Here is a 25530-nt window from a genome sequence, read left to right as displayed (position 1 = left end):
TTTAAAACGTCAAATCAAGCCCTGCCATGCGCCCAAACAGTACTTTTCTTCCACATATTAGGTATCAGTGTGCTCAGGAGAAATTGCATAACAAATTGTATGATGCATTTTCTCATGTTACCCTTGTGAAAACATTTGGGGCTAAAAGGACATTTTTGTGGGAAAAAATTGATTTTTATTTTTATGGATCAATGTTATAAACTACTATGAAGCACCTGGGAGTTTAAGCTGCTCAGCAGACAGCTATATAAGTTCCTTGAGGGGTCTAATTTCCAAAATGGGGTCACTTGTAAGGGTGTTTCTACTCTTTAGGCAGGTCAGGGGCTCTACATAAGCGACATGGCATCTGCTAATAATTCCAGCAAATTTTGTATTCAAAAAGTCATATGGTTCCCTTGCAAGCCTTGCTGTGCGCCTAAACAGGAGTCTTCCTCCACATATGGGGTATCAACGTGCTTAGGAGAAACTGAACAACAAATTTTGGAGTCCATTTTCTCCTGTTGCCCTTGTAAAATTAAAAAAATGGGGTCTAAAATAAAATTTTAGTGAAAAAAAGTAAATGTTTATTTTTTCTTCCACATTGCTTCTGTTCCTCTGAAACACCTGAAGAGTTAATAAACTTCTTAAATGTGACTTTGAGCACCATTAGTGGTGCAGTTTTTGAAATGGTGTCACTTTTGAGTATTTTCTGTCATATAGATCCCTCAAAGTCATTTCAAATGTGATGTGATACCTGAAAAAATGGTTTTGAAATTTTGTTGTAAAAATGAGAAATCTCTGGTCAACTTTTAACTCTCTAACAAAAAAAATGTTTCAAAAATTGTGCTGATGTAAAGTAGACATGTTGTACATTTTATTTATTTAGTACCGTATATAATCGTGTATAAGCCGAGTTTTTCAGCACTTTTTGTGCTGAAAACGCCCCCTCGGCTTATAGAAGAGTCATTGTCCCAGAAGCCAGCGGGGGGAGGGGGAGCGGCGGAGCAGCGCGTCACAGGAGGCAGGAGCCGGTGGTTGCAACTATGCCCACTTCTAAAGAGAAATGAATATTCACTGCACTGGTAATGAATATTAATTTCTCTTATAGCACACACAGTTACAGCTGCAGCCGCCGGTTTCCAGAAGTTGTAAAAAAAAAACCCTACTTACCTTGCCTGGGTGCCCTCGCAGCATCCTGTTTCAGCTTCCAGCAGCTCTTGCGACTGAGCGATCACGTGTCCCCGGTGAGTGGAGAGAGGTGAATATTCATTACCTTAATGAGTGGGGACAAGTGATTGCTCAGCCACAGGAGCTGCTGGAAGCTGGAACAGGACACGGCGAAGGCGCGCAGGGAAGGTAAGTAGGAGGTTTTTTTATGATTTTCTCATGGGGGACCATGCATTCAAGGATAGGGATGAGGAACCAGGAATACAAGGATAGGGATAAGGAGCCATGCATACCAGGACAGAGATGAGGCGCCATGTAGACAAGGACAGGGATAAGGAGCAATGCATACAAGGCTAGGGATGAGGAGCCATGAATACGAAGACAGGGATGAGGAGCCATGCAGACAAGGATGGGGATAAAGAGCCATGCATACTAGGTCAGGAATGAGGAGCTATGTCTACAAGGATAGGGATGAGGAGACAAGCATACAAGGATAGGGATGAGGTGGCAATACATACAGGCTTATACTCGAGTCAATACATTTTCCCAGTTTTTCGTGGCCAAATTAGGTGCCTCGGCTTATACTCGGGTCGGCTTATACTTGAGTATTTATGGTATATTGTGTGACATAACTCTCTGATTTAAGAGCATAAAAATTAAAAGTGTGAAAATTGCTAAATGCTTGATTTTTTTTCACAAACAATCGCAAGTCATATTGAAGAAATTTTACCATTATCATGAAATACAATATGTCATGAAAAAACAAACTCAGAATCAGTGGGATCCGTTTAAAAAATTCCAGAGTTATAACTACACAGTGACAGTGGTCAGAATTGTAAAATTTGGCCTGGTCAGGAAGGTGAAAACAGGCTCGGGGGTGAAGGGGTTAAACAAAGACAGTGGTGGAACATCCGACTGGTGGCACTGGAATAGTGAGGAATTTAACAGGTGAGTATTTTATGGTATTCTCCCCTTGGACCAATTTATTTCTCAGACTTCACAAACCATTTATTCTTAAAGTACTTTAGACCATGACACTAAGGATCCAGTGATTTAGTGTCCCTCACTGATGATCCAGCACCTTCCTGTACAAACATACAGTAGATGTTGCAGAAAAGACAGATTGTATTAACTATAAGTTTATTCAAACAGGAATGAAACAGAAATATAAATGCAATCATAAGGACTGTTCTTCCATCATTCCCTTGGAGAAAAAGCTTTAACGATAGGGGCTGCATTTCCAGCTGATAAACTCTGGATGCAAAGGCTTAGGCTGGAGTCACATAGTGTTTGCCTCTACGTTTAGTAGCTCCATTGGGGCTTACATCCAACCCCCCCTGCAAAAAAGATTTGGGTGTATGCATTGACTATAATGATGCAGATGAAGTCACAATGTGCTCTGTCGAGCATGATTTTCTGCTGTATATGCCTACTTGAGGCAGGCAGCAAGACGTAGTTGACTACATTTTGTTGCTTGCCTCCAACAGGCGTATATGGTCAAAGATGATGCTCGACAGAGCGCACTGTGACTTCTTGTGCATCATTATAGTTAATGGCCCCATTGGCACATACGCCCAAATCCTGTTTTGCAGGGGTTCGGACATAAACCCCAACAAATGCTATGTGTACCCAGCCTTACTTAGCAATTCTCAAGACTTGTATTATCTGCTATGTCTTCATAATCATCCTTTTGTTGCATTGTGTCCATACATATGTGTATATTATCCAGTAAATGATGGCTTTTTAGGGTATTGGATATTGTAACAATAGCTTTAATCATGACTGACGCATAAATCGCTCTTTCAGACAATATGAATAAAAGCATTTCTTAGCTGACTACCAGTAATGGACTGCTGTTTACATTAAATTCCAGTAAACCATACAGTCATATGTAAAAGTTTGGGCACCCCTATTAATGTTAACCTTTTTTTCTTTATAACAATTTTGGTTTTTGCAACAGCTATTTCAGTTTCATATATCTAATAACTGATGGGCTCAGTTATATTTCTGGATTCAAATGAGGTTTATTGTACTAACAGAAAATCTGCAATCTGCATTTAAACAAAATTTGACCGGTGCAAAAGTATGGGCACCCTTATCATTTTCTTGATTTGAACACTCCTAACTAGAGTTGAGCGATACCGTCCGATACTTCAAAGTATCGGATCGGAATGGATCGGCCGATCTTAAAAAAAAGTATCGGTATCGCCGATTCCGATACCGGAAGTCCCATTCAAGTCTATGGGACTTCCGGTATCGGAATAAGAAAAATCCTGTTTTTCCCTTGTACAGCCTCTCTGGGGTCAGTACGGGCCTTTCGGGGGGCTGTGCCGGCCTGCCAGGGGGTCTGTGCAGGCTCCGGTGGTCTGTGCCGGCCTGCCGGGGGGCTGTGCAGGCTCCGGTGGGCTGTGCCGGCCTGCCGGGGGGCTGTGCCGGCCTGCCGGGGGTCTGTGCAGGCTCCGGGGGGCTGTGCCGGCCTGCCGGGGGAGCTGTGCAGGCTTCGGGGGTCTGTGCAGGCATCGTCCGATGGGACTACAAGTCCCATCGGGCGATGCCTGCTACCATGACAGTGATTGACACATTAGCCAATGATGGGACAGTAGTAGTCCCATCATCCGGCTAATGTGTTGAATGTAAAAAAAAAAAAAAAAAAAAAAAAAAAAAATTACATGCTACATACATACTACATACTACATACATGCTACATTCATACTACATACTACATACATGCTACATTCATACTACATATATACTACATGCTACATACATACTACATATATACTACATGCAACATACATACTACATATATACTACATGCATGCAACATGCATACTACATATATACTACATGCTACATACATACATACTACATATATGCTACATACATACTACATACATACTACATGCATGCTACATACATACTACATATATGCTACATACATACTACATATATGCTACATACATACTACATATATACTACATGCATGCTACATACATACTACATGCTACATACATACCACATATATACTACATACATACTACATGCATGCTACATGCTACATACATACCACATACATACTACATACATACTACATACATACTACATGCTACATACATACTACATGCTACATACATACTACATACATGCTACATACATACATACTACATACATACTACATGCATGCTACATACATACTACATGCATGCTACATACATACTACATATATACTACATGCATGCTACATACATACTACATGCATGCTACATACATACTACATGCTACATACATACCACATATATACTACATACATACTACATGCTACATACATACCACATACATACTACATACATACTACATACATACTACATGCTACATACATACTACATGCTACATACATACTACATACATGCTACATACATACATACTACATACATACTACATGCATGCTACATACATACTACATGCTACATACATACTACATATATACTACATGCATGCTACATACATACTACATGCATGCTACATACATACTACATGCTACATACATACCACATATATACTACATACATACTACATGCTACATACATACTACATATATACTACATGCATGCTACATACATACTGCATGCTACATGCATGCTACATACATACTACATGCTACATACATACCACATATATACTACATACATACTACATACAATACATTCATACAATACATACATAGACATACAGTACATATAACATAGAGTAACATACTTACCAATACTTGTCACATTGTTCCCCGAAGCCATTGTCTTTTACGGAATAAATATTAACATAACAAACCACAAAAATACTCACCCACGATCCGAAGCAGTCCACGAGTGTGTCCCACGACGATCTTGGGTAGAGAACTGCAGCATCAGCTGTTGCTGCCGTTCTCTACCGGCTGCAGGAATCCAATGACGGAAGGTAGGTATCCTTCCGCACTGTATTCCTCCACCACTTAAAAAAAAAAAAGTCCCTAGTCTCACTTTATGCCATTGCTGTGTGGGAAATTCCCACGCAGCAATGGCATAAAGTGAGACTAGGGACTTCTTTTTTTTTTAAGTGGCGGAGGAATACAGTGCGGAAGGATACCTACCTTCCGTCATTGGATTCCTGCAGCCGGTAGAGAACGGCAGCAACAGCTGATGCTGCAGTTCTCTACCCAAGATCATCGTGGGACACACTCGTGGACTGCTTCGGATCGTGGGTGAGTATTTTTGTGGTTTGTTATGTTAATATTTATTCCGTAAAAGACAATGGCTTCGGGGAACAATGTGACAAGTATTGGTAAGTATGTTACTCTATGTTATATGTACTGTATGTCTATGTATGTATTGTATGAATGTATTGTATGTAGTATGTATGTAGTATATATGTGGTATGTATGTAGCATGTAGTATGTATGTAGCATGCATGTAGCATGCAGTATGTATGTAGCATGCATGTAGTATATATGTAGTATGTATGTAGCATGTAGTATGTATGTAGTATGTATGTAGTATGCATGTAGCATGCATGTAGTATATATGTAGTATGTATGTAGCATGTAGTATGTATGTAGCATGCATGTAGTATGTATGTAGTATGTATGTAGTATATATGTGTTATGTATGTAGTATGTATGTAGTATGTATGTAGCATGTAGTATGTATGTAGCATGCATGTAGTATGTATGTAGTATGTATGTAGTATTTTTTTTTTTTTTTTTTTTTTTTAACATTTAACACATTAGCCGGATGATGGGACTACTACTGTCCCATCATTGGCTAATGTGTCAATCACTGTCATGGTAGCAGGCATCGCCAGATGGGACTTGTAGTCCCATCGGACGATGCTTGCACAGACCCCCGGACATCAGCACAGCCCCCCGGCAGGCCGGCACAGCCCCCCGGCAGGCCGGTACAGACCCCCACAGGGTGCACAGACCACCGGCAGGCCGGCACAGCCCCCCGGCAGGCCGGTACAGACCCCGGGCAGTCCACACAGCCCCCTGGCAGGCCGGCACAGCCCCCCGGCAGGCCGGCAGAGACCCCCGGAAGGCCCGAAATGACGGCGCATCATGATGCGCACACACCGCGCATCATGATGACGTCAGGCTGTCAATCAACTTTGAACTTCCGATTCCGATGCCGACTTCCGATATTGAAAAAATATCGGAAGTCGGTATCGGAATTCCGATACAGCAAGTATCGGCCGATACCAGATACTTGCGGTATCGGAATGCTCAACACTACTCCTAACTACTTTTTACTGACTTCTTGAAGCACTAAATTGGTTTTGTAACCTCATTGAGCTTTGAACTTCATAGCCAGGTGTATCAAATCATGAGAAAAGGTATTTAAGGTGGCAACTTGCAAGTAGTTCTCCTATTTGAGTCTCCTATGAAGAGTGGCATCATGGGCTCCTCAAAACAACTCTCAAATGATCTGGAAACAAATATTATTCAACATAGCTTTTCAGGGGAAGGATACAAAAAGTTGTCTCAGAGATTTAACCTGTCAGTTTCCACTGTGAGGAACATAGTAAGGAAATGGAAGAACACAGGTACAGTTCTTGTTAAGCCCAGAAGTGGCAGGCCAAGAAAAATATCAGAAAGGCAGAGAAGAAGAATGGTGAGAACAGTCAAGGACAATCCACAGACCACCTCCAAAGACCTGCAGCATCATCTTGCTGCAGATGGTGTCACTGTGCATCGGTCAACAATACTACGCACATTGCACAAGGAGAAGCTGTATGGGAGAGTGATGCGAAAGAAGCCGTTTCTGCAAGCACGCCACAAACAGAGTCGCCTGAGGTATGCAAAAGCACATTTGGACAAGCCAGTTACATTTTGGAAGAAGGTCCTGTGGACTGATGAAACAAAGATTGAGTTGTTTGGTCATACAAAAAGGCGTTATGCATGCGCTGTATTGTTGACCGATGCACAGTGACACCATCTGCAGCAAGATGATGCTGCTGGTCTTTGGAGGTGGTCTGTGGATTGTCCTTGACTGTTCCCACCATTCTTCTCTGCCTTTCTGATATTTTTCTTGGCCTGCCACTTCTGGGCTTAACAAGAACTGTACCTGTGTTCTTCCATTTCCTTACTATGTTCCTCGCAGTGGAAACTGACAGGTTAAATCTCTGAGACAACTTTTTGTATCCTTCCCCTGAAAAGCTATGTTGAATAATCTTTGTTTTCAGATCATTTGAGAGTTGTTTTGAGGAGCCCATGATGCCACTCTTCATAGGAGAATCAAATAGGAGAACTACTTGCAAGTGGCCACTTTAAATACCTTTTCTCATGATTTGATACACCTGGCTATGAAGTTCAAAGCTCAATGAGGTTACAAAACCAATTTAGTGCTTCAGGAAGTCAGTAAAAAGTAGTTAGGAGTGTTCAAATCAAGAAAATGATAAGGGTGCCCATACTTTTGCACCGGTCAAATTTTGTTTAAATGCAGATTGCACATTTTCTGTTAGTACAATAAACCTCATTTGAATCCAGAAATATAACTGAGTCCATCAGTTATTAGATATATGAAACGGAAATAGCTGTTGCAAAAAACAAAATTGTTATAAAGAAAAAAGGTTAACATTAATAGGGGTGCCCAAACTTTTACATATGACTGTATAAAATGTCTAAATAATATAAAACTTATACAACCACAAAACATTATTAATGTTCGACTTTGAGGCCTAAATGATGGCGTTTGGTACAGTGCATACATCCTTGATATACCAGTACATTACGCAGATGGAAGCATACCTCTCAGTCTACATTTTGAAGCCAGTTAAGGTAAGTTTGCAACGTTTTATCTGCAAAATATCTGCAGTTTGTCTAGATTTATGGATAGGAATAAGAGGTTCCTGTTGCCATGGCAACACAAGCATACCCTTGTTACCGCACCACCTGTTCTGCTGCAGTCTGGAAACGGTTGCATGCTCTGTGCACAGTGGAAATGAATATTCCAGCCCTTACCCTGCTGCAGTGCACAATAACCTGGGATGGGACTGGCCATCAATTTGACAACTATTTATAAATCACTTTGCAGTAGTAGCATTTACATGATTGTGCTCGCAATATTCTTTATTACAAAGCAGAAGTCTTAAAAAGCCAATGATAAATTGGTTTGTTACCTTTCCTCACCAATCCATCACATACGTTCCAACAGTACTCCCTTTCCTTGTTACACATGGCTAGCACGTGGACGATGCAGCCAATCAGTGGCTGTGGTGGTCACATGTCACACCGTAGTCATCGTAGCTCTGCGCCGAGCCATGAATGCGGTAAGTTACAACCCATGCTGGCCGATTGTAAAACTGGATGAACCATTGAAGCATCTGTACTGCATTAGCGGGGGATAGTAGAGGTTTTAAAGCATATGCTGCATGTTTTCTTCTGTTTCTGTCCGATATCTACTTTATTTATTTTTTATTTCTTTCATTTTTTTAATCAGATACAAAAATTAAATCAGCATAATTGGTCCTTATGAACAACTCCTCCAGTTTTTTTCTAACACTAGTCTTCTTGCCCAATGTGTCAATCAATAACACAATGTCTGAACCACCCGTGGTTCATCACAACCAAAGAGAGAGCATTGTAGGGAGGACTAACTTCTAGGGTGCTCTAGGGTCACAAATATGTAAAAAAAAACTCACACAACAAGATATGGCCTTACCAGAACCTTGTCTGATGACAAATGCACACATAGCAGGATGCAGCAGGCCTCCACTAATAAAGGCAAGGGGCAGCTCAGGTGCAAACTACTGATAAAAACAGCCACCCCACACCTAACAAACCATGGTGGGGTTGGCTGCCTGGTAGGAAAAATGCACATAGATAAGGATTGCATAGGACGTCAGTCACATATATAAGTGTGATGCAAAGTGTCTGGCTTGCAACCTATTAATGACGCCCATAGTATTAGCAGGCGGCCTGCTACAGCACTAAAATATGCAACACACAGTGACAGATGCCCCAATAGTCCAAGCCAACAAAAAGAGGCCAGACTGCATCCTGCAAAAAATGATGTAAGTGCAAAAAAATTAATGCATACAATGAGTACATTAAATGAGGTATTGGTTAATATTTTGGCCAAAATACAAATATGTACCAGTATTACAAGCTTTGAAATGCAAAACAGTTTGCTTCTTTCTCTGCTGATTCTATCTATGAACAAAGAAAGTCAAATTGGAGGAACTACATTGTAACAAACCGATGTAAAAATAGGAATAAGAATAGTTATTAGATGGCTGCAATTCATGAAGACCAATATTGTTCACTTCGGGCAAGGTAGAGTTAGACGTGCCTGATTCATTAAAAAGCACACCCCTCTTAATTAATCTGTCGCATGAGAAAAGTGGTGTGCTCCCCCATGAGCCTCGCCACAAATATTACTCCCTGAAGCAGATGAACGGGTGTTGCCCCACCCAGAACCTGATTCTACCCAGCTTTGCGCATTTTGACAGAACTGGCCGAAATTGTCAAAAACAGCAAAAGTCGCAAACTTTGTATGCAAGCTCATCTTGCGTGAAAATATTGCTACTTTTCAAAGTGTTTTATGTAAACACTTTGATGAATGGGGGCCAATATGTATCTATGAAGCTTTAAAAAAACGTCCTTGAAGTTGAAACTTTCTATTTAAGGTGTATTTTGCCTTAACATAATGATCCCCTATCCACTGGATTGGAGATAATTGCTAAATACTGAAGGTGTGGATGTATCTTAGCATGGACTGACTGGAGCGTGAAAGACAGAGATGCTCTACGTGGGTCCCAACAACCCCACCATCATCTCATAGCCTAGAATGCCCCAATAGGGTATTTGATTATGTTTTCTATCTCAGGGAACACTTAAGGCTCCCTTATTCGTTAGACCAATAATGGCTAAACCGTCTAATCTCGGTGATTTTGGACGACACTTTAATGTGTATAGCCAACTGAGGAGAGATGTTGATTGAGCAGGTCCACTTGTAAACTGCCAATTGCTTTGTTCTACCACAGATAAGCTGGCAGATACACGATATCTGTCAGTGGTTTTCTAATAGAGAACACAGGAGAGGTTGACTAAGCGAGTGCTAGCGTTTGTGTGTACGGGAGAGATGGCTGGGATCGCTGTTGGCCAAACGATCGGCTGAGGCATCGTATGGCTGATAGCCATCTAGTGTAAATGGCCCACTTTAGTGTAGCTGTCATTTCCTCAATGTATTTGCGTTTTACCTATTCTACTGCTCAGTGCTTACATATGTGGTCTGGAGTGCAGTCCCTTTTATTTAGCCTCACAGTGCCCCCATCCTGTCACGCGGTTTACAGACATTCACTTGATTTCAGGGGCTGAAAGCACAGAATCAGCTGTCTACCTGCACAATATGTGTCAGCACTTCCATTTCCCTACTTACATTCATCACAAAGATACAGTGATTTCAAACAACGATTTTGGGAGGAATCCACTGACTGAGCAGACAGGTTGATGATTGCTTCTTAAATTTACTAGTTGCATATGCCCAACAATTGTATTGCAAACCAAGACGCCAAATAGTTTTGTTTTTTTACAATTTCAAAACAAAATTCACCAAATTTTATAAATTGAAAATAAGATGTAAAAATGATAAATGATGTAAATAAATGTCTCTGTAGCTCAGAATAGTAATAAGAGTACACTAGCAGCACTCATTGTGATCTGTAGCATAACTGCTAATAAAAGCATAAAAAGTCTAAACTTTAAAAATATTTATAGATCTATCAATTATTGTAGACATTGGACAAAGCCCACCTATTATATATAGATTATACAAATAATCGACAACCCTTGTTCATACCTGTCCCAGGATTGGTTTCTGCTCCCTTTGCCCCAGTCCACTAAACCCTCTTGTGCTCCACGCTGGGCTTTGCAAATAGCCCGGCATGTCCCATGTGATCATCTACTTAGGCCAGAAAAGGCTCACCAAGACACACGCATGAGTCTTGGTATTTGGACTTCTAGAGTCCCGTGTGCCTGCAGAGTCCAGGACCTTAGCTACCTGTTCCCAGTCTCCATCGGACTGTGGTTTCTAGACCTGAGATCCTGATTCCAGTGATCTGTCTCTTATGGGGCTGGTTGATGTAATTTTGATAAAAACCATTGTTTTATCAGCAGAAGAGTATTGTTAGAGGACTAGTAAACCTACTGCCATGTAGGCCTTCATATTAATTACATATGTATATCCCTGCCCACACCACTGATTGACAGATTTCTGCCTATGCACAGAGTACACAAAAATCTGTCAATCAATGGTGTGGATGGGGTTCCAAAGAGCTCAGCATTCAGAGAACAGGCAGATATGCAGTGAATAAAGCAGTGATGTTATCAAAACTGCAGAAAGCAGCCCAGTAAGGGATACATTGCTGGAGTTGGGGTCTATGGCCCTACATCAAACTGATCTCAGATGTGGAAGCAGAAACCTGGTGAGGGGTGTAGTAATTTACTGTAGTGTATGCCAGAAAACTGCCTACTTTGAGGCTGAAATCTATGCCAATTCACAGATGCCGTAGATTTCATTTTCTGGAGCATAGGCAGCCAAAAATGAGCCAAGTTTATTAAGAAGCATGTGACTTTTAATCAATTTGGTGTTCCTTAGAACATTGGGCTAAAGAAACACCTATTTTGATACCTTTTGGCTTACAGGTTATGCTGGAAAAATCACGACAAATATTGTAGCATGACAAGAAACTAAATCCTGACATCAATGGAGGGCAGGAGGGCATGAACTAATGAACACATGCATTCCACCATTGCTAAATATGTAAACCTGGTTTCAATCTCTCCCCCAGCTCATTAAGTACATAGAGAAGTGAGTTGAGAGATACGGTCCATGTACTGAGGAATACCTAGTCGATGGTGGATGGCTTATTTACACTGCTCAAAAAAATAAAGGAAACACTTAAACAACAGAATATAACTTCAAGTAAATCAAACTTCTGTGAAATCAAACTGTCCACTTAGGAAGCAACACTGATTGACAATCAATTTCACATGCTGTTGTGCAAATGGAATAGACAACAGATGGAAATTATTGGCAATTATCAAGACACCCTCAATAAAGGAGTTGTTCTGCAGGTGGGGACCACAGACCACATCTCAGTACCAATGCTTTCTGGTTGATGTTTTGGTCACTTTTGAATGTTGGTTGTGCTTTCACACTCGTGGTAGCATGAGGCGGACTCTACAACCCTCACAAGTTGCTCAGGTAGTGCAGCTCATCCAAGATGGCACATCAATGCGAGATGTGGCAAGAAGGCTTGCTGTGTCTGTCAGCGTAGTGTCCAGCCTCCAGCGTAGTGTAGGCTGGAGGCACTACCAGGAGACAGGCCAGTACACCAGGAGATGTGGAGGGGGCTGTAGGAGGGCAACAACCCAGCAGCAGGACCACTACCTCCACCTTTGTGCAAGGAGGAACAGGATGAGCATTACCAGAGCCCTGCAAAATGACCTCCAGCAGGCCACAAATGTGCATGTGTCTGCACAAATGGTTAGAAACTGACTACATGAGGATGGTTAGAGGGCCTGACATCCACAGATGGGGGTTGTGCTCACAGTCCAACACCATGCAGGACGCTTGACATTTGCCACAGAACACCATGATTGGCAAATTCGCCACTGGCGCCCTGTGTTCTTCACAGATGAAAGCAGGCTCACACTGAGCACATGTGACAGATGTGACAGAGTCTGGAGATGCCGTGGAGAGCGATCTGCTGCCTGCAATATCCTTCAGCATGACCAGTTTGGCAGTGGGTCAGTAATGGTGTGGGGTGGCATTTCTTTGGAGGGCCGCACAGCCCTCCATGTGCTCGCTAGAGGTAGCCTGACTACCATTAGGTACCGAGATGAGATCCTCAGACCCCTTGTGAGACCATATGTTGGTGCGGTTAGCCCTGGGTTCCTCCTAATGCAGGACAATGCCAGACCTCATGTGGCTGGAGTGTGTCAGCAGTTCCTGCAAGATGAAGGCATTGAAGCTATGGACTGGCCCACCCGTTCCCCAGACCTGAATCCGATTGAGCACATCTGGGACATCATGTCTCGCACCATCCATCGTCACGTTGCACCACAGACTGTCCAGGAGTTGGTGGATGCTTTAGTCCAGGTGTGGGAGGAGATCCCTCAGGAGACCATCCACAACCTCATCAGTAGCATGCCCAGGCATTGTAGGGAGGTCATACAGGCACGTGGAGGCCACACACAATACTGAGCCTCACTTTGTCTCGTTTTAAGGACATTACATTCCACTTTAATTTTGTGTGTGACTCCAAATCCAGAACTCCATTGGTTAATGAATTTGATTTCCATTGATGATTTTTGTGTGATTTTGTTGTCAGCACATTCAACTTTGTACAGAACAAAGTATTCAATGAGAATATTTCAGTCATTCAGATCTAGGATGTGTTATTTGAGTGTTCCCTTTATTTTTCTGAGCAGTGTACTTTTTGATTAAAAAAATATTAACTAAGTACCTCTCCTTTTGTTAGCTACGTAGCATAGGGAGTTCTTGTATTTGTGCTGACGTATAGTTTGATTATCAGCCATGGCGTATGTGCCCCTGCATACTAATGTAATACTTTAGGAGTCCTGGGCTGGTCCATTGTTCTTTCTGCATTGTAGAGAATTAGTTGTTGGGTGCCGGCAGTTGATAACAATTCCTGATCCAGTGGGATTACCAAACGTAGTGGAGGGCTGCTGCGGTCATCTGCTCTTCATTTTTTGTACATGACATTCAGAGTGTTTGTGGGACAAAACTGTTGAAAAACAGTCAGTATGAACGAGACCTAAAAGTGTTACATAGTAAAGTACTTGTATTTAGCACTCAGCAGCACTTCCATTTACATACAGATATAAAATGTAATTACAAGATAAGGAGAAGCATCTGCTGTGCTCTTTCGTCAAAACTAATCAAGTACTTTAATGTTTAGTCAAGCTACCATGTAACATCATGCAAGTGCTAGATGGCGGTAGAGCTCCTTTATTGCTAGCGTTAACTCATGATGTTCCTCATCTACGAGCAAGAACCAGGAATGACTCATCTCATAGGCGAGAAGGAGCAAAATGAAGCAAAACTATCATTTAGCCCAATTGTCCCCAACCTTTTTTTACCTTGAGAGCCACATTAAACACTGAGAGGTGGTCGTGAGCTACATCCAGAGTTAACCAAGAAATAACATCTCGTGTCCATCACCCTTCAGTAGTGAAACCCAGAGCCTCCCATAACTGGTATAATGACAGCCAAAGCTTCTCTATAGAAATCACACCTAGACATTATGCCTCCCTCCCTCATAGACATTATACCTCCAGAGGTTCCCACCTTACCCCTAACTCGGTATTCTTGCATTAAGCACTACCACCACATTATTGGATCAAGCTTCAAGAACCCCTCTACCTGACCATATCAGCCTATCTAAAGCTTACCATGTTTATCTCTCCACCCCACAGCCCTTAGATGTGCATCTACATTTGCTCTTGTCTGCAGGGCTACTGAGAAAAGTCACCATCTGGACGCCTTCTTCTGTACATACCTGTTTGCTAGACCTAGTGTTAATGCACGAAGCTGACAAACATCACAGGCCAGTGTGCCACATGTGGTATCCCGAGTCAGAAGTTGGGGACCTCGGATTTAGAAAATAAGACATTTTTCTTTATCTAAACAATCAATCTATAATGGTTATCAAAGATTTAAAAAAGACAGGTGACAATGAGTAGTCTTGATGTTAAAAATCAGTACACATAGAGGAGCATAAAAACTATCATGGTCTGGTAATCATTTTGGTACTTCACTGCAGCCAGCCCAGTACAGTGCAACACGTCTTCTTGTTGGCACTAAAATGCCATCATCTGGGAAGCCGTTTGTGAGGCTCCAGCAACATCATGACACTGCACTAGGCCTATTCCCTAGGCCTCATATGATGACATGCATTTCACCGTGGTATCCTGGTCTAGAAATTGCAGGAGGCACCCAGGAAGCTGAATACAAATACTGGCTAAGGCAGCCTGCAATAAGAAAGTCCAGCTGCCAAGGAGTACCAAGGCGAATGCCTGACCAAGATAGTCTGAATCTTTTTGCTAATCTATAGTCTACATTCCCCTACATTCCCCATTCCCTAAATTAGCCAGGACCTAAAATAGTAAGATTTGTTGGGAACCTTTGAGTACCTTCACAAGTTACACTCACAGCACGTACTTTTGCCTTTGTTTTCTGAAATCGCTGCAAAAATATGTATTGTTTTTGCTGTAATCTTTTAAAAAGTGAGGCACATGAGCTAAATGGTAAAAACCCTTTAAAACATTTGTCAATCTGCTGCCGATAAAGTGTGCATGGCAGATGGAAATTAGATGGGGAGCCCTACAACAGAATATGTTGGCCCTATATAAATATTGCAAAAATTCATAGCACACCATAGGCTGAATATAACAGTCCCATTGGATGCCCCGATTCGCATTTCGCGGATGTGCTTTCTCAGGGGGGGACACATCTGAGAAATGCGCATTGGGGCTTCCAATGGGACTGCAGACAGATGGCTTACTGCAACATGGGTAAGATGTAATCCATAATTTACTTTTTTCAATAGGCCAGAGCTCTAATTACATTCCGATTGCTGGCATTTACTTTTTTCTGGCCCCTTTTTTGGACTTAGATTATGGTTATCCATTATTTGCAGCCTGATTTATGTACTGCTCCACTGTATGTATGGACTTGATTTTTCCTTTTTCTAAACTTCATGCATGTTTCACGGCACATTTTTTTTAATAAAGATTGATGTATTTTATAATTTTTCCTGTTAAGTAGTGGTATTTGGATAATTTTTATCCATTTTTTAGATATTAATCTGAGAATGTGTATACTAATGAGTATGTGTATACCAGTCTGACTATGTGTATAGCCTGAGTCTGGGTACTTTGATATTACATTTAAATTCAGATATGGGGACTGGTTTTTGTTATACAGCCTAGTCATATGCTATGGTAATTGTGAGGTCAGCAATAAAAAATGCATTGTTATTAACTATGAAGGGCCAACCGACGGTGAGCAGGGGTGCCATTTGCTGTTCATTTTAGGACGTCAGCCTCCGCAGCATGGAAAGGCCTAAGATTATAGCAAAATAGGGTGTTTGCACACTTACATTGTATTGTATTCTGATTGGGCACGTCATGCTTTACCTTGTGTTTTTACCAGCAGAGATGACGATTGATCATGTCTTTTTAAAGTGTGGGTGAGTTGGGCTTCTCTTCCTTGTTATTACATCATTTCTTGTGATGTTTCTTGCTTGGAACTATACAACCTAGAGTTTTACATGGCCATATCAAATGAACTAGTTTTCCCTTCCATAATTTTTATTGCCAAAATTGGGACTAAAGGCTCCATCACACTAAGCGAGATCGCTAGCGCTATTGCTTAAGCGTCACCGATTTTGTGACGCAGCAGCGATATTGCTAGTGATATCGCTATGTGTGATACTTACCTCCGCTGGCTATCGGTGATCGCGCAAGAACGTCCTGGGCCGTTTCTCGTCGGCCGCTTCCTGCTGGGCTTCCTGCTGGCGCCGACGAGCGACACGTGGACGCGGGCGGGAGCACATCTTCATCTCCGCATCTGACAGGTAAGTAACGACCGCCAACCGCTGCTGCATCGCTGGTGAGATCTGCCTGTTCGGCAGCTCACCAGCAACCATTTAGCGATGCACCAGTGGTCATATCGTTGTCGGAATCGCTGGTGCATCGCTAAATGTGACGGTACCCTAAATCTCAGAAATGGAAACATCTGCTATCCATTTTGACAAAAGTTCTAGATCTTATGGAAGTAAACGTGCTTGTCTAATAATGACAATCAAAATTGATTTCCTTTCTCTCACTATTTTCCCATGTTATAAACTCTCGTTGTCCGTCTTGCTCTACATTGCAGCAATCAACTCTTCTTATGTAATACTAACTCAGCTTCATGATAAGCTTTTACACAGGCTAGCAGCTCTATAATGTGAAGCTTAGTGCCAAGGTTATCCAATAGATTAAATCATTCTGCTGATTTCACTGAATATGAACTTTATGGAGTCGTATGCATTTACTCTTATTTGCTTTGTCGTCAGATAATTTCACATTATATTGAGCTTCGCAACCTCAAAGGAAATTGACAGTGATCTAATGTTTAGCCAAGGTAATGACATACCTACAACAAATGATAATGAAAAATACATTTTACAAGTGTTGGTAAACTGCAAATCGTTCATTGCCAAGTGCACTGGTGGACAGAGTACAAATTAAGCTCCATAGCAAAAGGCAAGAAGGACCTGCCATCAAGGTGCTGGACCAAAGGCCCATCCTTGTCTACCAACCATGTTGTTGCTCTCTAGACTGGAATCTTACACAGGTTCTAACCATCTTAAAGTAAAAAGGATGAGACTAAGCTGGCCTGTGCATCCTTTTTTATGGGCGCCATTAGACACATGTGGACCGCCTTTTTATAGGGTCTTCTGCCTGAAACCACCCTTCTTAAATGATTATTGATGTAAATGACTATTTTTCAGCCCAGGTGGGATTTGTGTTCTTGATGTTTTTGTGTCATGCTCTCCTTGAGAAAAAGTCCACATTTTGTGATCAAGTGAATATGTTAATTAACCTATTTGAGTGATTTAACCCATTATTAAATGGTATATGTTGTATACACTATATAGGTAAAGCACGGTTTTGACACTGCTTTAACCCATTTGTATTTTGTTTTTCAATAAGTGTAAAAACATGGGGTAAGAAAAGTATTCTGTTTTATGATTTGGTAACAGGGCTTTTTTTTAACTATTGTTGAATTGTGATGTACGTATACATGGCTCATCAGATGTAGTTGTATGGAGCGGGCTGAGGACCTGAGCCCACTCCACAAAGGGCTGGTATCCGCTGTGTTGTACAGATTGCACCTGCCTCTAACTGCAGTAATCAGAGCTAGCTCCGATCTCAGCTACAAACCACTTTAATCTCTGACAGCTGCATTTAAAGTGCTTCTTTCTGATTTGTACTCCACTCAAGTGCTCCACACCCCCTACACACTTTGAGATGCAATTGTGGGATGCTGATGGTTTACCATGACAGCAACGAGATTATTGAATATCCCAGTCATTCCCATCTTGGTGCACCTCTGAAGCCCAGAGTTGGTTCCCTTTCAATTGTTTGTCATTGCATTTCATGAAACAAGACTGAGACATCAAAAATGCATGACTATGACAAATATAAAAATCAGGATGTTCAGAGTTCAGACATGCTACTTATTTTTGTGTCTATATACTTCCTGTATATCATCATATGCCCACCAACACTATACATATTAAATATCTCCAAAATCAGGGTAATGCAGTCAACAAATAGTTATAATAGCAGCAGAGGGTCAGTGGATTTACAACTGCTTATAATTGACCCCTTTAGTTGAAAAAAGACACCCCTAACCGTGACAAAAGGTAAATTATCCTTAGTTTATATGATGGTTGATAACATGAAGAAGAGTCCATCGAACCCAATCTGTAGATAATGGAGGCTGAACTGTAAGAGAGAGGAGAGGTGACAGCGACAATGCTGTAATTTTATATCCTGATGTCACTTGAAGCTTTTTTCTCCCACTTCCCATAAGCTGTGCCCGTATATTAGTTGTATCTAGCCAGATGTTTATTACCTGATAACAAAGTTGTATACTTGGTGCACTGGTCTGGCCTCTATAGCCAAATTAAAAAATGCTGCATGCAACATTTTTAGATCCAAATCTAGAACTGTTTCAACACAACTAATGTGGCAGATGATGGAGCCATTTCCACTGAGAACTACGGGATCAGTTCTGGTCTTTCACCAGCTCTGTGGGGTCAGAGTCCATTTTTGTGGCGTTGGAGTCGGTATAAAATGGACCGACTCCTAAAATATACAATAAATTGAGTTCAGTAGTTCAGTGCAGTATGGGAAAGTTATGAATTGCCCTATAAATGTCTGTTCCTGATCTAAGGATCTGGGCATTTAGTGGAGATGAATCTGTGCTGCACTTTATGTCCATGCTCAGTAGTGACCAGTGCTGTGGGGTCAGAGTCGTGGAGTCGGGAGTCAGTGAAATGGAGTAGTCGGAAATTTGGCTTACCGACTCCACATCCCTGCCTTTCACCACCAAATCAGAGGGAAAAACAAACACCCCAGATGACTGAATAGAGGGGAACGAGACATAAAAGTGGCACAAAACCTGGAAGTAAATATTTGTGTTATCCCTGACTTTAAACAAGTGTTACATCAAAAATATTGCACACATACAGTATATCATAATATACAATGATAATAAACTTTAGATTTTAGGCTTTTATATGATGCCAACACACACATTATCTGAAATGTTTTATTTGTTTAAACAACAACATGAAATACCGACCTTTGACGTTTGGAGAAAAGTGAGCGAGATGTCTTGTCACAAACAGCTTCAGTTGCTCATCCAAGTTACAGGAATCAAGACTGATATTCCAAGAGCGAATACCTGTAAGAAAAAGAATCATCGCTGTTTTATGCAATTTAAAAAGCCCACCAAATTACACATTATTTACAGCAATTCTTCCCTAATTTATTTATATAATTGCCTTGTAATGTTTTCATTTACTGTTCTGTCCAGATGTCACCGTATCCCAGAATTCCAAGCGGAGGAAGTTCACCGACCGCCATATTGGGACACCCAAGTGATGGGTGTCTCAGTATGGAAACTGCTGCTGGTACCAACCTATTGCACGGTACCACCAGCGGAACACCGTCGCACCACACACACACTCTCTATACGCCGTACTCACCACACATACACACACTCACACTCACCCATACACACACTCACACTCTCACACACTAACACACCCACACTCACACAGCCTCTTGCAAGGTACCACCAGCAGAACACCACTGCACTGCGCCAGCGTGAATTTCACGCAGGCGCAGTAAATCATTTGGCTGATCCCGGCGGCAGATGCGCACTCACACTCACCATACACACTCACACACCCACACTCATGCAGCCTCTTGCGTGGTACCACCAGCGGAACACCGTCGCACCACACACACACTCTCTATACACCGTACTCACCACTCACACTCACACTATTACACTCACACTCTCATACACTCACACTCACTCTCACACACATGTAGCCTCTTGCACGGCACCACCAGTGGAACACCGTCGCACTGCGCCTGCGTGAATTCTGCACAGGCGCAGTGAATCATTCGGTTGATCCCGGTTGCAGATGCGCAACGTGTCTACAGGCAGAGGAAGCCAGTCACATTAAAGGGGTTTTCCCATGAATGAAAGTTCATTTTAAAAATTGTCTGTGTCTGACCATGTACGGAACATACCACATCTCCTGAGCAGGGGAGGAAGCAAAAGACAATACTGACATTACAGCAGGGGATCACAGAGGATTCATTTTGTGAGGTAAAATATTTCACTGATTGTTTTTAAACAATATTTTACCTCACAAAATGTATCCTCTGCGATCTCCTGCTGTAATGACGGTATTGTGTTTTGCTTCCTCCCCTGCCCAGGAGCTGTGGTATGTTCTGTACACGGTCAGACACAGGGGTGAGAGAGACAGAGCACAGGGGGGAGACAGCTCAAACGGGACAGCACATGAGGGGAGAACACAGCACAGGTGTGATGGCAGTCTGCGAATCTGAGCTGCAGTAGGAACAGCACCCCGAGGAACCCCAAGACCCTTAACCACTATACAAGGATCTGGAATTGTAGCAAGGCCCAGGGGGTAGCTGTTTGGCGGAACAGTGGACCAGAGCAGGACGGCCCCCAAGGGGTTAAAACTAAAACCCGTAATGGTGGTCAGGAGGCAGGAGTCGGAGGCCGGAGGGCAGCAGAGGTGCAAAATCAGCAGGCAGAGGAAGAGTCAAAAGTCTGGGCCAAGGTCAGTAAAACCAGAAGGGCAGCAAAGGTACAGAATCAGCAGGCAGCAGAAGGGTCAGAAATCCACGAGAAGGTCAGCGTCAAAAATTAGGAAGAGAGGCAGAGGTACAAAAACGGCAGGCAATAGAATGGTCAGAAATCCAGGCTGAGGTCAGAGTTAACTATAGCAATTCACATAGTAACACACAGGGGAACCAAGAATATATCCGGCGGCTTGCAAGACCAGTCCCAAGGTATTTGAGGAATCAGGTCATCCCTCACAGGTTCCCGGACTGATGGTGTAATTAGGACCGCCCCCAGGACCAGGCCAGATGGTGATGCAGTAAGCCCTACGTGACTGACATGGGGCGGAGCCTGCGCCCACCAGATGCCTGCACAGGAGCCTCTTCTCTGTCTCCACCCTCAGCCAGGGGCGAACCACAGCGCCTCCCAGTGGCCGAGGCAGGAACAGCTGTCCCCAAGTCCGACGGCGACGCGACGGTCCGGCGCCTCCTAGTGGCCGAGACCAGAACAGCAGGCCCCGAGTCTGGCGGCGACGTGTCAGTCCGGCACCTCCTAGTGGCTGAAGCCGGACCAGCAGGCCCCGAGTCTGGCGGCGACGTGCCAGTCCGATCCTCCTAGTGGCCGAAGCCGGAAAAGCAGGCCCCGAGTTTGACAGCGACGTGATAACAGGAAGGACAGAGACAGCAGGGGATAGCACATGGGGTAGACAGGTCAAAGAAGAGAACACAGACAGAAGAAGTCAGCACATGGGGAAAGAAAGAGTGGATAGATGGGTGAGCACATGGGGGGGAGAGATTATCAGCGCTGCAAAGCCTGCCCCCATCGTGACATTACCGCCCTCGCAATGTGATGGCATCGGCCTTCATCTAGTCTATTAATAATTATAATCATATATTATCAAAAGACTTCAACATTTTCAAAGTGCTAATGTAAAAACCACTATAGAAAGCCAGAAAACAGCTTGCTATAGCCTAAAGCTGAATGATTACTAACCATTAAGAAACATATCTAGGGCTTCAGGAAAAAGTTTTTTTAATTCTTTCATCTACTCATATCTAGAATCTACATTTTGGGTGCATTTACATGTCAGACCATTAAATGAGTGTGATCGACAATGTTGAAGTAGTTCGACGCTTGTTTCCCGGCCTCTTTAACGAAGAATTATGGGGACAAAACAATCACTAATATATCGATTTGTCCCCAAACAGTATCGTGTGATCAGCAGCACATCTACAGTTTACACCGGGCGATGTGCTGCTGAGAACAATGATTTTTGTTCCACTATAAACAATCGAAACATCTGATGAATGAGTAGCATTTTGCTCGCTCATTGGACGATGTCAACATGTATACACCTATGAACTTTCATCTGCGCTACCGGTGTTTATAAATGTGATCTATTTCACATGTTTATTTTTGTTAAGGTTGATGATTATGGCTTACAGCCAATAAAAACACACAAGTCATCCTCTCACTAAATTAGAATAATTAACATAAAACGCCTGCAAAGGCTTCCTAAGCATTCAAAAAGCTCCTTTAGTCTCTTTCAGTAGGCTCCACAATCATGGGGAAGACTGCTGACTTGACAGGTGTCCAGAAGGCAGTCTTTGAACCACTCCACAAGGAGGGTAAGTCACAAAAGGTCACTGCTAAAAAAAGCTGGCTGTTCACAGAGTGCTGTATCCAAGCATATTAATGGAATTTTGAGTGGAAAGAAAAAGTGTGGTAGAAAAAGGTGAACAAGCAACAAAGATAACGGCAGCCTTGAAAGGATTGTTAAGAAAAGGCCATTCAAAAATTTGGGGGACATTCACAAGGAATGGACTGCTGCTGGGAGTCATGGCTTCAAGAGCCACCACACACAGATGTATCCAGGGTATGGGCTTCAAGTGTCGTATTCCTTGTGTCAAGCCACTCATGACCAACAGACACCAGTAGCGTCTTACCTGGGCAAAGGAGAAAAAAGAGCTGGACTGTTGCTCAGTGGTCCAAGATGTTTTCAGATGAAAGTAAATTTTGCATTTCATTTGAAAATCAAGGTCCCAGAGTATGGAGCAAGAGAGGAGAGGCACACAATGCAAGCTGCTTGAGGTCTAATGTGAAGTTTACACAATCAGTGTTTGGAGAGCCATGTCATCTGCTGGTGTAGGTCCAATGTGTTTTATCAAGACCAAAGTCAGAACTGTCGTCTACCAGGAAATTTTAGAGCACTTCATTCTTCCCTCTGCCACCAAGCTTTTTGGAGATAGAAATGTCATTCTCCAGCAGGACTTGGCACCTTTCCACACTGCCAAATGTACCAATACCTGGTTTAGAAACAAAGAGTATCACTGTGCTTGACTGGCCAGCAAACTCGCCTGACCTTAACCCCATAGAGAATCTTTGTTGTATTGTCAAGAGGAAGATGAGAGACACCAGAACCACCAATGCAGACAAGCTGAAGGCTGCTATCAAAGCAACCTGAGCTTCCATAACACCTCAGCAGTGCCACAGGCTGATCGCCTCCATGCCACACCACATTGATGCAGTAATTGATGCAAAAGGAGCCCCAACCAAGTATTGAGTGCATTTACTGAACATACATTTCAGTAGGCCAACATCTCGGATATTAAAATCATTTTTAAAGCTGGTGTTATAAAGTATTATAATTTACTGAGAGAATGACTTTTGGGTTTTCATTAGCTGTAAGCCATAATTATTAACATTAACAGAAATAAACACCTGGAATAGATCATTCTGTTTGTAATGACTCTATATAATATATGAATTTCACTTTTTGTATTGAAGAACTGAAATAAATTAACTTTTTGATGATATTTTAATTTTGTGTGAAGCACCTGTATGTAACACATATGCAAATACATATATCTTCACACACACACACATACAGTGGGGCAAAAAAGTATTTAGTCAGTCAGCAATAGTGCAAGTTCCACCACTTAAAAAGATGAGAGGCGTCTGTAATTTACATCATAGGTAGACCTCAACTATGGGAGACAAACTGAGAAAAAAAAATCCAGAAAATCACATTGTCTGTTTTTTTTTCATTTTATTTGCATATTATGGTGGAAAATAAGTATTTGGTCAGAAACAAGCAATCAAGATTTCTGGCTCTCACAGACCTGTAACTTCTTCTTTAAGAGTCTCCTCTTTCCTCCACTCATTACCTGTAGTAATGGCACCTGTTTAAACTTGTTATCAGTATAAAAAGACACCTGTGCACACCCTCAAACAGTCTGACTCCAAACTCCACTATGGTGAAGACCAAAGAGCTGTCAAAGGACACCAGAAACAAAATTGTAGCCCTGCACCAGGCTGGGAAGACTGAATCTGCAATAGCCAACCAGCTTGGAGTGAAGAAATCAACTGTGGGAGCAATAATTAGAAAATGGAAGACATACAAGACCACTGATAATCTCCCTCGATCTGGTGCTCCACGCAAAATCCCACCCCGTGGGGTCAGAATGATCACAAGAACGGTGAGCAAAAATCCCAGAACCATACGGGGGGACCTAGTGAATGAACTGCAGAGAGCTGGGACCAATGTAACAAGGCCTACCATAAGTAACACACTACACCACCATGGACTCAGATCCTGCAGTGCCAGACGTGTCCCACTGCTTAAGCCTGTACATGTCCGGGCCCGTCTGAAGTTTGCTAGAGAGCATTTGGATGATCCAGAGGAGTTTTGGGAGAATGTCCTATGGTCTGATGAAACCAAACTGGAACTGTTTGGTAGAAACACAATTTGTTGTGTTTGGAGGAAAAAGAATACTGAGTTGCATCCATCAAACACCATACCTACTGTAAAGCATGGTGGTGGAAACATCATGCTTTGGGGCTGTTTCTCTGCAAAGGGGCCAGGACGACTGATCCGGGTACATAAAAGAATGAATGGGGCCATGTATCGTGAGATTTTGAGTGCAAACCTCCTTCCATCAGCAAGGGCATTGAATATGAAACGTGGCTGGGTCTTTCAACATGACAATGATCCAAAGCACACCGCCAGGGCAACGAAGGAGTGGCTTCGTAAGAAGCATTTCAAGGTCCTGGAGTGGCCTAGCCAGTCTCCAGATCTCAACCCTATAGAAAACCTTTGGAGGGAGTTGAAAGTCCGTGTTGCCAAGCGAAAAGCCAAAAACATCACTGCTCTAGAGGAGATCTGCATGGAGGAATGGGCCAACATACCAACAACAGTGTGTGGCAACCTTGTGAAGACTTACAGAAAACGTTTGACCTCTGTCATTGCCAACAAAGGATATATCACAAAGTATTGAGATGAAATTTTGTTTCTGACCAAATACTTATTTTCCACCATAATATGCAAATAAAAGGAAAAAAAACAGACAATGTGATTTTCTGGATTTTTTTTTCTCAGTTTGTCTCCCATAGTTGAGGTCTACCTATGATGTAAATTACAGACGCCTCTCATCTTTTTAAGTGG

At 42.4% G+C, this 25530-nt stretch overlaps 1 protein-coding gene across 1 annotated transcript in view; it reads right to left on the bottom strand.

Moving 5' to 3' along the window:
• The window catches only part of MAP1A (microtubule associated protein 1A), a 393360-nt gene that overhangs the window by 303139 nt on the left and 64691 nt on the right, over window positions 1-25530 (bottom strand). Inside the window, exon 2 of the mRNA XM_073568587.1 lies at window positions 19563-19664. The gene's annotated coding sequence lies outside the window, so the exon portion shown is untranslated. The remainder of the gene's footprint in view (window positions 1-19562; window positions 19665-25530) is intronic.

This window comes from Dendrobates tinctorius, unplaced genomic scaffold (assembly GCF_039654945.1).
Source record: "Dendrobates tinctorius isolate UK_male_01 unplaced genomic scaffold, ASM3965494v1 ptg000022l, whole genome shotgun sequence".
Taxonomy (NCBI): Eukaryota; Metazoa; Chordata; class Amphibia; order Anura; family Dendrobatidae; genus Dendrobates; species Dendrobates tinctorius.
Note: the sequence above shows the minus strand (reverse complement) of the source record. Positions and strands in the feature narration are given on the sequence as shown.